We start from the raw sequence: 12,682 nt of genomic DNA on the forward strand, positions 1-12,682 counted from the left end.
GTGGCGTGGGGCACCCTGGGGTGGGGGTGGGGCTATGCCCAGCCTCCTCCAGAAGTTTTCCCCTCTCCCATTGAGGATGTCCCGGGTTGCTGGGAAGCTCCTTGTACAAGTTACCGTTGTATTTACAGTCCAACACCCCTGCGCAGTGCCCACGGAAACAGGCAAGCCACAGATACTTAAAACTAATTTTTTTTCCTGCTTATGAAAGTAGCTCATGTTGGTTTAATAAAATCTAGAAAACACAGAAAAGCGCGCAGGGAGAGAATCACCCGCAGTCTTAACCTTCGAGAGCAAATATTTGCTGTTGGTCTCTGTGAATGTTCGTATTACTGTTTACTCTCTTAAAACATGATTTTTTTTCACATCGGCTTTATCGAGGCGTAATTTGCATGCAATGAAACACACATTTTAAGGATGTAATTTGGTGAATTTGCCATGTTTGAACATCTAGCCTAAAGGAAAAAAGACTAGTATTTAAGAAATGATGTTTTATACTTTGGGAGATATATTTTCTGTGTGTTTGTTAAGGTACTGATGACAGTTTTTTTGCTTTCTGTCCCCGACCCAATTTATTTATCCTCTCGATTGGTCTAGGTTTCTGCACAGCAGACATTTCTAGAGAACCTAGTTGCTCTCTGCCTTTCACGTGCTGTTTTGTGAACATGTGGGTGGGTCCAAGGTAAGGTGGCTTCGGGCTTCCCTGGTGGCTCAGATGGTAAAGAATCTGCCTGCAATGAAGAAGACCCCTGGGTTGGGAAGATCCCCTGGAGAAGGGCATGGCAACCCACTCCAGTAATGTTGCCTGGAGAGTCCCTGTGGACAGAGGAGCCTGGTGGGCTACAATCCATGGGGTCTCAAAGAGTCGGACATGACTGAGCAAACGAACACTTGAGGTGGCTTCACTTTTGGGATCTTATCTCGCCCTCCTGATCGCAGCGCCCTGCAGGTTCTCCTACTGAGTCACCTTCCATCCCAGTTTCTCCTGAGCTCTGGTTCCAAGTTTCTGGCAGGGCCCACAGGAGACAGCCAGCCGGCTCCCAGGTCTGTGTGCCCCGGCCGGTATCGGGGCTCCGCGCTCCTCTCCTGTGTGGTTCTCTTTAAGCCACAGGCCGGTTCAGGTGCCTCCTGCAGCCCTGCCTCCAGGCTTGCCTTGTCCATCTTTGCTCACTGTGTCCCCTCCCTCGAGCACCTTCTGATGGGTGACCCCGAGGTTGTCGGATGGAAGTTTGGAAAGCACCGTGAAGCCCGTCTAATACAGCCCCAATACGGCTAGGCACTCTCCCCCTCTCCCCCTCCTCCTGGGATGCTTGCCCTTCTAGAAGATTCTTTCACGTGCTGGGCAGCTTGCCAACTAGCTTGCAAGCTGCCCGTGCCTGCCTCACTTGCAGGGCTCCTCGGCTCTGACCTCCTTGACTCCTGAGGCCCCAGCTGAGCCAGACCTGAGTCCCCACAAGACAGCCCCCCTCTCTCCACCGCTGTGTTCAGATCTTACCTCGGCTCTGGGCCCAGCTCTGCTGGCACCTTGCCTTCCCTGGTCTTTCTTTGTTTTTTTTTGTTTGTTTGTACAGCTGTTTGTCCCTCTCCGATAGCTGCTTCCTTCTGCTGTATGTTACGGGTTTCCCCTGTTTTCTTTTTTAGGACTATCTGTCTTATCTCCCCTGTGCTCGCTCTTGGGGCGGAATCTAGCGTGGGAAGGACTCGCTTCCTTGTTTCTCCTCCCCGTCCTCCCGGAGGGCCTCGAGTGTCTGTGTAAACAGCAGGTGTGGACTGAGCTCCGTGTGAGTGGCTGGCTGTGGGAGGCAGGGTTCGGCCCGTCCCTGGCTGCGTGGTGAGTGGTGGCCAGCTGGGGACTGGACCCCGACTGTGGAGGACAACTGGGCCACTGGTGGAGAGCGTGGAGGGAAGTGGCTGCTTGCTGTCCAAGCATCTTTCCTTTTCTCTAGAGGAGTGAGTTTAAAACCACTGTGAGTGGCTAGGAAGCTGAACGGTTTGGGTAGAACCCAGAAATTCTACAGAATCCCTTGAACCATTCGCCCCACAAATCCTATAGCCCTGTGTTTCAGTGTCTCCTCATACGTCTTACTTATGCCCGCCCGGTGATGAGGTCAAAAGTGCTGCAGATGATATCAGATTATGTGAGGCCAGCAACCTGCAGAGTTAGATAGGAATCTCAGTATATTTGAATAGGAACTAAATGGCTCTTGTTTACCTATTTCAGAAAAAAAAAAATCTTTCCAGATTTGCGTATGACTCACTATCGGAAGAGACATACAGGCTTTTGTGGTTTTGAAAAGCAGCTGTCAGAAAAACAGCCGACCTGCCTGCCTCCCTCTCTCTAGGCACCTGCCTCAGCTATGGTCAGATTACGTCGCTTCAGAGTAGCCGAATGTGGTCATAAATAATGTAATTACGCTGAGATAATTCCAAGGGTAACTTTTCTTTGTTACTCCAAAGTAGGTCAGCAGATGTTTCCTTAAGAAGTCAGATGGCAGGGCTTCCCAAGTGGCTCCGTGATCAGTGATAAAGAATCCGCCTGCCAGCGCAGGAGACTCAAGGTTCGATCCCTGGTCCGGGAAGACCGCACAGGCCACAGAGCAACTGCGCATGCGCACCGCCGCCGCTGAGCCTGTTCTCTGGGGCGCGGGAGCCGCAACTGCTGAGCTCACCCGGCGGCACCGCGAAGCCCGTGCTCCGCAGCGGGACCCGCCCCCGCAGCTGGAGGAAAGCCCCTAGGGCAGCAGGGACCCAGCACAGCCAGAGATCAGATCAGTGGGTAAATAATTTTAAAGAGAAAAAGCCAGGTTGCAAATACTTTAGGCTTTGTGGGCCCCAGCTTCTCAATTCTGCTGCTTTAGTGCAAAAGCCGCTGTAGGCAGCGTGTGAGTAAATGCACGTGGCTTCGTGCCGGGAAAGCTGTTTACGGAAGGGGGCGGCACGCTGGATTTGGCCTGCAGTTTGCCGACCCTGCTGGAAACCGTTGTTCACCCCTGCGCGTTTTCCTGCCGCGGCGGCTGGCGCGTGCACGGTCAGGATCGCTGAGCCTTCATTCTGATCGGCTCTACGTTGTGTAGCGCCCGTCTTTGCCTCTGACTGTTCTGTCTGTTCTAGAGCCCACTTTACCGGGTGACGCGGCCACGCCTGCTCCACGTGTCTTTTCTGTCCTTTTACTTTCAACCTGCTTACGCCCTTAGATTTGAAGTGAGTTTCTTTAGACTCTGTGGGGTTGACTCGTGTTTTTTAATCATCTAGGCCAACCTGTGCCTTCTTAACGTAAATATATTAGGGCTTAAATCTGCCATTCAACCTTTTGCTTTTTAGTTTTCACTTCTCTGCTTTTTCCTGCCTTCCTGTGAATTGCTTAAAAGTCTGTCTTTAGGATCCATACTGATTTGTCTGTATGTCTTCACCTGCTTTTGAGTCAGCCGTTTGTGGTGGTAAGATGTCCACACTGCTTCTGAGTGCAGCTCTGTGGATGGCCCTCGGTGTTGGTCTGTGTGTGTGAGTCTCATCCCAGTCCAGTGGACTTGTCGTTGTGCCAGTTTGAGGAAGTGCAGAAACCTCCCCTCTCTCTGCATCACTTTCCTCTCCCGTTTTATAGAAAAATTGTCTTATCTCTTCCACATGCGTTTGGAACCACATCAGTGTTACAGCTTTATCTTCAACCCTCAAACATAATTCAGGAAAGCCAGGAGGAGAAAGAAATACTGTTGTGATTGCACGTATCTTTACTTACTATATTCTTTCTTCTGTTTCCTTTTTTTTTTTTTTTATCCCAGGGAGTCGTCTTTAATCATTTCTACTTCCTGTATCTGTTCTTTCAGGACCCGTCTGCTGGCAACAAGACTGTTCGTTTTTCTTCATCTGAGAATGTCTTGGTTTCTCCTGTAATCCCCAAAGGATATTTTTGCTGGGTATAAGATTCTTTTCTTTTCAGCACTGGAAAAGCACTGTGCTTCTGCCTTCCATGATTTCTGAGGATAAATCCACTGTCATTCAAAATTCTCTCCCCCTGTAGGTGAAGTGATGTTTCTCTCTGACTGTTAATTTCCATATTCTTTTCTTTGTGCTTGATTTTCGGAATCCAGACTTGGATGTGTCTTGGATTGGATTTCTTTGAGTTAGTGACATTTGAGGTTATGTCTTTTGTTGACACTTTTGAGAAGTTTTCGGCTGTGATTTCTTGCGCACTCTGTCGTCCCCTCTCCTCCTCTCCTTCTGGGCCCCAGCGACACGTTAGGCCCTCTGCTGTGACCCCACAGGTCCCCGAGGCCTGTGTCCGTGTTGTTGCTTTTTCTAAGTTACTTTCCTCTGTTGCTGAGTTGGAGTAATTTCTCTGGTCGCGTCTCCCAGCTCACTGATTTTCCCTCTGCCTCCGTGCTGCTGCTGAGTTCACCCGTTTGTTTTCTGTTTTGGTTATCGCATTTTTTCAGTTCTAAAATTTTCATTTGGTTCTTCTTTGTAATCGTCTATTTCTTTGCTAAGACCTTTTTCTTCGCTGAGTCTTTATATGTCTTCATTTGTCTTAAGTGTGCAGTTGTTTGTGAAGCATTTTCATCGTGGCGGCTTTGAAATCCTTGTGAGATAACCCCAACATCTTTGTCATCTCAGTTTTGGCACCGAGTGATTGTCCTTTTTTCCTCTCATTTTGAGACCTTCCCGGTTCTTGGCATGGTGACTGGTTTTCGGCTGTCTTGTTTATGTGTGAAAATGTGGACCTTATTTCAGCTTCCTCTTACAGCTGGCTTTCTCTGACACTGCGCCGTCAGGGAGGAGGGGGACTAGTTACCGCCAGATCGGGGGAGAAGTCCAGGTTCCCCTGGGCCTCATCAGCAGTCAAGGGGGTGCCCCCCGTTGCTGCTGGGTGAACCCCCCTCTCGGCCTCCACTGAGACCTCCTGGCTGGAAGGGTAGGGATGCCCTGTAACTGCGTGCTGTGGAGGGTGGCTGGAGGTTGGTGGAGGTGCAAGTTCTGACTCTCCCCTTGGTCCCCTGACACCAGCCCAGCAAGGAAGGTGAGGGGCACCCCACTCATGCTGGGAGGCGGTGGAAGTCCACTCCCTCCTCATCTCCACTGACCCCTGTGGGGTGTGAGGCTCGCCACCCACTGGGATGAAAGTGCTGGCTTCCCTCACGCCACCCTGCTGGGGAGTGTCAGGCGCCTGCCTCCACCTGGAGGGCAGATGTCTAGACTCCGGGCAGACATTGCAGGCGGGGGGTGGGGGCAGGTTTTCTGTGTGTTGCTGGAGGAGGGCAGTTCTTGTCCAGAAGTTTCTCGTCTTACTGGGTTCTCCTGCCCCTGGTCCTTTGGCCAGAGAGAGTGACCTTGGGTGGAGTTTTTTGTTTGTACCCGTTGGCATTTCCAGTTGCTGAAGTCTTCAAATCTGAGATAACGTGGGGCAGGAAGAAACCCAGGGAACTCTCCGCCGTCTTTCCCTGGCCCCGAGGTCCCCGGTCAGCTCCCTCCTCCCGCCTGCCTTCCAGAGTCTCTGGGCATTACTGCCACGTGGGACTCCAGGGAGGAGCAGTCTCGCCCTTCATCTCAGAGCAGAAGGTCCCTGGGCCGTCTTTAACATATTTTTTCCTCTCTGTTATGCAGAGCAGGTTATTCCTACTGAGTTGTGGGGCTCCACTGCTGAGCCCAGCTCGTGGCTGTTTTATCTCACTTGCTGTCCTTCCAGCTCTTAAGTTTCCATTTGGTTCCTTCTAGTCGTCTCCTTTTGTCCTGGGAACTTCTGCCCTTCCGTTCACTTTAGGAACGTTCAGAGCAGCACCTCACCGAGCCTGGTTCTATCGACCACGCTGAAGTTTGTGTCTGATGCCTCGGACACCTGGGGCATCTCGGGTGGGGCGTCTGCTGACTGGCTTTCCCCCTGGGCCTCTCAGGGTTGCCTGGTTCTTGGTGTGCTGGTTAATATTTTTAATATTATGTTGTGAGTCCTCTGGAGGATTTTCTTTCCTCAGGCAGGTGCTCAGCCTGGTTGTACACAGATGGCAAGGCCGTGGGAGGGGGCTTCCACATCAGCCCAGCTCTTGAGGCCTTGGCACGCCTCTGGGGGCCTCCCTGGTGTTGGTCACTTGGGTGCGGCTGGCACCGGGAGCTGACAGACTTGGCCGTTCAGCCCCCAGGGCCCCTCGCGCATCCTGTGTTCTGCTCACGAAGGCCGAGAGGGAGCCCAGCACGTGCCCGTGCACCGGCAGAGCCAGGACGCCCTCCCAGCCCTGCCGGCCGTGCTCCAGCCACTCTGGACACAGGGGCGGGCTTTCGTTCTCTGCGCCCAGCAGGCTTGGGCTGCCCAGGTGGCGCTTGTGGTCAAGGACCCGCCTGCAGGTGCAGGAGATGGAAGAGACTCGGTTCGAGCCCTGGGTGGGGAAGACACCCTGGAGGAGGGCATGGCAACCCACTCCAGTGTTCTTGCCTGGAGAATCCCATGGACAGAGGAGCCTGGCGGGCCACAGTCCGTGGGGTCGAAAAGAGCCAGACAGGCATCCAGTGTGCAGTTCAAGACCTCAGGCTGCCCTCGGAGCGGAGGTCTAAGTGAAGGTGAAAGCCGCTCAATTGCAACCCCATGGGCTATGCAGTCCATGGACTTCTCCAGGCCCGAATACTGGAGTGGGCAGCCTTTCCCTTCTCCAGGTGATCTCCCCAACCCAGGGGTGGAACCCAGGCCTCCTGCATTGCAGGCGGATTCTTTACCAGCTGAGCCACCAGGGAAGCCCCAGAGGTGGGGATACAGACCAAGGGAAGGGCCTGCGAGGGCCGCTCCTTCCGCGGGGACCCCGCTCCTTCCGCGGGGACCCCGCTCTTTCTGTGGGGGTGCCACTCCGGTCAGCCGGCCTGCTGCTGTGTGCTTTGGGCTCCTCAGTTAACTGTCTGCCTCCCGTCTTGCTCAGACACGGGGGAGAGGGCGGCTGCGGGCGGCCCTGGAGTCGGGCTAGTCCTGCTGACGGCGGCGCTCTCGAGCCTGCCTGCTGTTTGCCGCCTCACGCGGGCGATCCTGGCCCCATTTCCCAGGCGGCAGTAGGGAACAGGTGGGACTCTACTAGAGCCCGGACCCTGAGATCCTGGAGTGCGCCCCCGGCGAGGATGCAGGTTCTGCGGTTCCTCTCAGCGGCCCCCACTGCCTCTCCTGGCAGGGGGGTGGGGAGAGCAGGGATCTTGTTGCAGGAGTCAGGCGTTGTGCCCCCAGTGGCCAGGGGCTACCGCTCAGGCCCCCAGAGTTCTCAGTCCCGATCACCAGACTGGGGACGCTTAGCTGGGGTAGCCTGTGCTCGAAGGAGCGCAGGGCTGCGCAGATGGGACTTGGGACTGGGCTTGGGACTCCCTTGTGGCTTACAAGTCCTGTGTGTGCAAACGCGGCTCCGCAGGTGTAAGGCCTGCAGGGCAATAGTCGTTGTAGCCTGTCCCCCAGACCCACGGCCCGGGGACCCACAGAGAAGCAGCGTTTCCTGGAAGGCCCAGTCCCGTCCTATTGCGGGCGCTGATGCAGAAAAGCCTTGGGGGCGGCCGGGCCACCTGCAGCCCGAGGCTGGGCTGGGGGGACCCTGGCCCCCGCCCACCGCCATCCGGGTGGGTGTGCACACAGCCGTCCCGGACCTTGTAAGAGAAGCGGGCCCATAGACGGCGGGGACGTTTCTGCTCTGAGTTGCAGCTGGGAAGCCCACGCAGTGCCCGCGGGTCACGGCCAGCGCTGGGAAGGGCAGGAGAGAGCCGAGACCGGCGGTAGCCGCGGCTCCCGGACGTTGCAGCTGCCCCGGGAGCTGCCTGGGCAGCCTCTCCCCCAGCCTCGCCCGTGGTCCCTCTGCAACGCGCGGCCCCTCGGCCCCCACCCACGTGGGAGGGTGACCGCCTGTCACAGCAGGCGAGGTCACATTCCCTGGGGACGGGGAGGGGAGGCCAGAGAACCGAGACTCTTGTCAGCAGAAGCCCTGAGGCTTCCAGCCCAGGTTTGGTTACAAAATTTCAGTCCATTTCTGGAAAGGACTGTGTTACAGGAGAAGAGTGTTTTGAGTTGTTAACAGTTATAACATTTGCTAATGGTTTGTGCTAATGGCCCTAAAAGATAGATTGCTTTGTTATGAGAAAAAAAATTAATGCTGGACGGACAGGCACAGCGAGAGGCGCCTTCAAGTTCGGCTGAAGGACCGGAGAGCGAGGGAACTGGGGGCTGATCCGAGTCACTGAGTTGGCAGGTGTCAGTCACTCGAGCTGCGCTCTTTGGAGAAATGGACATCACTTCCAGTATGACTTTGTGCAGGCTTCCCAGGGGGCTCAGTGGTAAAGAATCAGCCTGCCAACGCAGGCGACCTGGGTTTGATCCCTGAGTTGGGAAGATCCCCTGGAGGAGGAAATGGCAGCCCACTCCAGTGTTCTTGCCTGGAGAACCCCATGGACAGAGGAGCCTGGCGGGCTACAGTCCATGGGGTCGCAAAGAGTCGGACACAACTGAAGCGACTTAGCACGCGTGCATGATTTTTGCAAGGTGCAAACCCTAATAAAATTACCTACCCTGATACACTGTCGATACGGATATTCTTGTAAATGAAAGCTTACGTCCTTCAACATTAAAGATACTCCACCCGTTTCCTGTGCATGGCTGCTGCTTATTGTTAATTTTGTTAGGTCTTTTTCTTCCCCCGTTTCTGAGTGGCTTTGTGGCTGTACACCTCCACACTTGGTGGCCTGTGCCACATCCTGCAGTCGGGGGGCACGGCTGTGGGGGGGGAACGCCCCGCTTCAGTGTGTATGTGGTGTGTGTACCTCTGTGTGTGTGTGTGTGTGTGTGTGTGTGTGTGTATCCAGGTGTGATGTGTGTGTATCTGGTGTGTGGAGGGGGCAGGTAGCAAGGGTGGGGACTAGTGGCTTGGCTGAGGGACTGCAGTGGTCCCTGTGAGTGTGTGGCCAGAGCATACTCACTTCACATCCGAGCAAGGTCTTTGTGATCATGCGTTCCAGTGAAGCCTTGTAAACCCATCCTTTACTTCTCTTGTGCTCTGTGATGTGTTAGATAAGTTCTAGAATTCATCAGTGAACAAAAATGACCGAAATGAGGGTTGTAGCTGGACATTAGGTTTTCAAGAGGTTTAATAATATAAAATTAAACAAAAATCAAAGACGTGTTAAAACTTGAGAGTTTTTTTTCGATTTTATGAAGAAGTTGCCTCTTCTTCGTCTTCTTTTATTTTGAATTTGCTTAGTTTTTACAGCGTTGCAAAAGTTGATACCAGTTAAGATTTCCATTTTATACTTAAAAAATGTGATCCTAAGCTGCACTTTAATCACACAGATCCCAAACTTCAGCACCATGCCACGCGCAGTTTAACGCCGCAGGACCGGAGGGCGCCGGAGAAGCACTTCCGGGGAGCGAGCGGTGGTTCTGTCTGTGGGGCTCGCGCCCTCCAGCGAGTGATGACTCGTGACTGCATCACTCGCACTTCCTCTTGGGACGCTGGTGGTTCTTTCTGCGCTTCCGACTGTGTCCTTTCTGAATGCTTTTCTCACGGAGGTAGTACATGCTGTTCCGTGGAAAAATGGTCTTGTCCTTAATAAACAGGAGTTCTTTGGTTCTTTGTTTCATGACCAAGTTGCCTACAGAGCTGCTTCTCAAAGTCCGTAGTGTCTGTAGAGAGGAGTTGAGCAGTTTGCTTCTGTTGGATTCCAGATCGAGTCTTAAGACCAGAAGTGAAGCTGCACTGAGATGAGGCCAGAGGACACTCATGGCGATGTTTTCAGCGTCCCCGAGGCGTGCAGCAGCAGAGCCCCTTGCCCACGCGGGAGGGCCAGGTGAAGGCGTGTCTGAGCGTGCCCGGCACTGTCTGCTGGCACCTGGGAGGTGGCAAGAGCAGGTTCTGTTAGCTCGCCCCATGAGACTTTCTCTCTTAAATGCTCAAGACCCATCAGGCTGCGGCGGAACTCAAGTCCTCAGAGCCTTGTGGGTGGCCCCGCAGAGCCTGAGCATCCTTTCCCAGCACTGGTGTCAGGGGCTTCCTTGTGGCATTGGGCCAGAGTGTCCCCCAAGTGCACTGGTGAAATACCTGTGCAATGGGGACCTTGCCAGTGGTCAGTCGTGTCTGACTCTTTGCGGCCCCAAGGACTGTAGCCCGCCAGGCTCCTCTGTCCATGGGACTCTCCAGGCAAGAATACTGGAGTGGGCTGCCATTCCCTTCTCCAGGGGGTCTTCCCAACCCCAGGACCGAACCCGGCTCTCCTGCACTGCGGGCAGATTCTTTACTCTCTGAGCCACCGGGGAAGCCCTGGCACCTTGCTGCCTGTGGTTTTAAACTCTGGTGACGCGTGAGTTCAGAGCCGTGGCAGCGAATTGTTGGGAAGTTGTCGGTTTGAGACGACAGGAGAATATTTTCGCGGAGGTTGTGTCCAAGCCCTCTTGCTGTGGGTTGGTTTTCGTAGTGGTCCTGTGGACAGCTCCGCCAGAGCTGGCATGTGAAGGTGTGCGGCGAGCCCAGGTGGGGCCCGGGCAGAAGTTCAGAGGGGCTGGTCAGAGCTGGGGGGCAGCTGAGGCCCCCATGTGTCCAGGAGGACCCGAGGGGCCTGCTCTGCCTGGAGCAAGCCGTGGCAGAGGGTGTCGTTGGCCCGGGACTCCTCAGCCGCACACGCACATGGGTACAGATCACATGGATGTACGCACACGCAGACACGCGCAGAGCCGGAAGGGAGCGCCCCCGGGGCCTGGGGGCCTCGCGCAAGGGACGCCTGTGCCGGCAGACAGGTGGGGGTGTCAGGTGGCCGCACGGTGGGTTTGAGTCTGGTCCGCTGCACCGGCCCCCCAGTAGTTCAGGTGGTTCTACGACATGCACGTCCTCCACGCAGCGCAGAGCGTAAGCAATGCAACGTGTGCCCGAGTCGTCTCCGGAAGCCTGGAGTCCGCTGTGTCTGGTCTCAGCACCTCGGTTGAGACTAGATAGGACCACTGACCCTTCAGCTGGGCCTGCGTGAGTGTCTGCTCAGTGACTTTTATCTTTTTATTGAGGGATAATTGCTTTACAGACCTTTGCTGTTTTCCGTCAAACTTCAACATGAATCAGCCATAAGTATACATGTATCCCCTCCCTTTCAAACCTCCCTCTCATCTGCCTCCCCTTCCCACCCGTCTAGGTTGATACAGAGCCCTGTTTGAGTTTCCTGAGCCATACAGTTAATCCCCGCTGGCTGTCTATCTTACATACAGTAATGCAAGTTCCCAGGTTACTCTCTCCACACATCTCCCCCTCTCCTCCCCTCTCCCTGTCTCCATAAGTCTACTCTCTGTCTGTTTCTCCACTGCTGCCCTGTAAATAAATTCTTCAGAACCATTTTTCTAAATTCCGTATATATGTCTTAGAATACTATATTTATCTTTCTCTGACTCACTTCACTCTGTATAATAGGTTCTAGGTTCATCCACCTCATCAGAACTGACTCAACTGTGTTCCTTTTAATGGCTGAGTGATACTCCACTGTGTACATGCACCATGACTCTTCATCCGTTCATCGGTCAGTGGGCGTCTAGGTGGCTTCCCTGTTCCAGCTGTTGTAAACGGAGCTGCAGTGAGCAGCGGGATGCCTGCGTCTCTTTCAGTTTTGGCTTCCTCAGGGTCTAGGCCTAGGAGTGGGATTGCTGGGTCACATGGTGGTTTTATTCCTAGTTTTTTAAGGAATCTCCATATCGTCTTCCAAAGTGGCTGTACGCTCGGTGACCTTTTGACATCCCAGGGCCGAACAGTCCACCCGTGGGGGGAGCTGAGCGCCTCTGTTTCCGATCGAGTGGAGGCCGGGGCCGGGTTGCCCCGTGCACGGTGATGGGCCTTCCCGCACGCTCCCCGTGCCCCGGAGGCCCTGCAGCTGCTCCCCACGGGGACCCCAGCCCCTGGCCTTCGGGGAGGCATGCCTCAGGCTTGCTCTTCTTGCTGTGCCCATGCGCGGCTGCCTAGGGAGTAAAGCCTCTCTCCGGGGCTGACGTCGGCTCAATGCACACCCAGCGGGACAAGCCTGGTGAGGCCTCTGTCCCCTCTATCCTTGGGGATCTCGGAGAGGCAGGGCTGTGACCCAGTGTGGGTGCTGCCAGCCTGCACACATGCTGAGTCGCTTGTGCCTTGTCCAGCTCTTTGCGACCCGTGGACTGTAGCCTGCCAGGCTCCTCTGTCCATGGAATTTCCCAGGAAGAATACTGGAGCATGCTGCCATTGCCTCCTCCAGGGGGTCTTCCCGACCCAGGGATCAAACTCACGTCTCCCGCATCTCTTGCCAGCCTGGAAGGTCACTGAATCTGGGCTCCCGGAGCCTAGAGCTGAGCAGGGGGCTCCTGCCTGGGTTGGGAAGCCTCGGGGGTCTTCTGCCTTTTGAGTGGTCTTATCCGAGCATGAAAGGGGGTGGAGGGAGCCCCAGTGCTCCTCCCGGGCTTGGTACCCGAGAGGACAGGCGTGGCGCGTGGTAGGGGACAGCCCTGTCTGCCCGACCCGGCCACGGGCTGCCCACTGCACCGTCTGTCCTCGGGTGGCCGCTGCCACAGGCCGACTCCTTTTTTCATCTCAAGAAATTTTTAAAATCACCCTGAGAAAGTCACTTTGCTTTAGTAATGTAGTAGAGCAGAGGTTTTATAAAGGCTGCCAATAAGACTGCCGTCCCAGCAAGGCTGCTTGACTTGGCTGAACTGTGGTTGAAAATCTTTAACTTCTGTTGTAGATGTGTG

Source organism: Capra hircus, unplaced genomic scaffold (genome assembly GCF_001704415.2).
Source record: "Capra hircus breed San Clemente unplaced genomic scaffold, ASM170441v1, whole genome shotgun sequence".
Lineage (NCBI taxonomy): Eukaryota > Metazoa > Chordata > Mammalia > Artiodactyla > Bovidae > Capra > Capra hircus.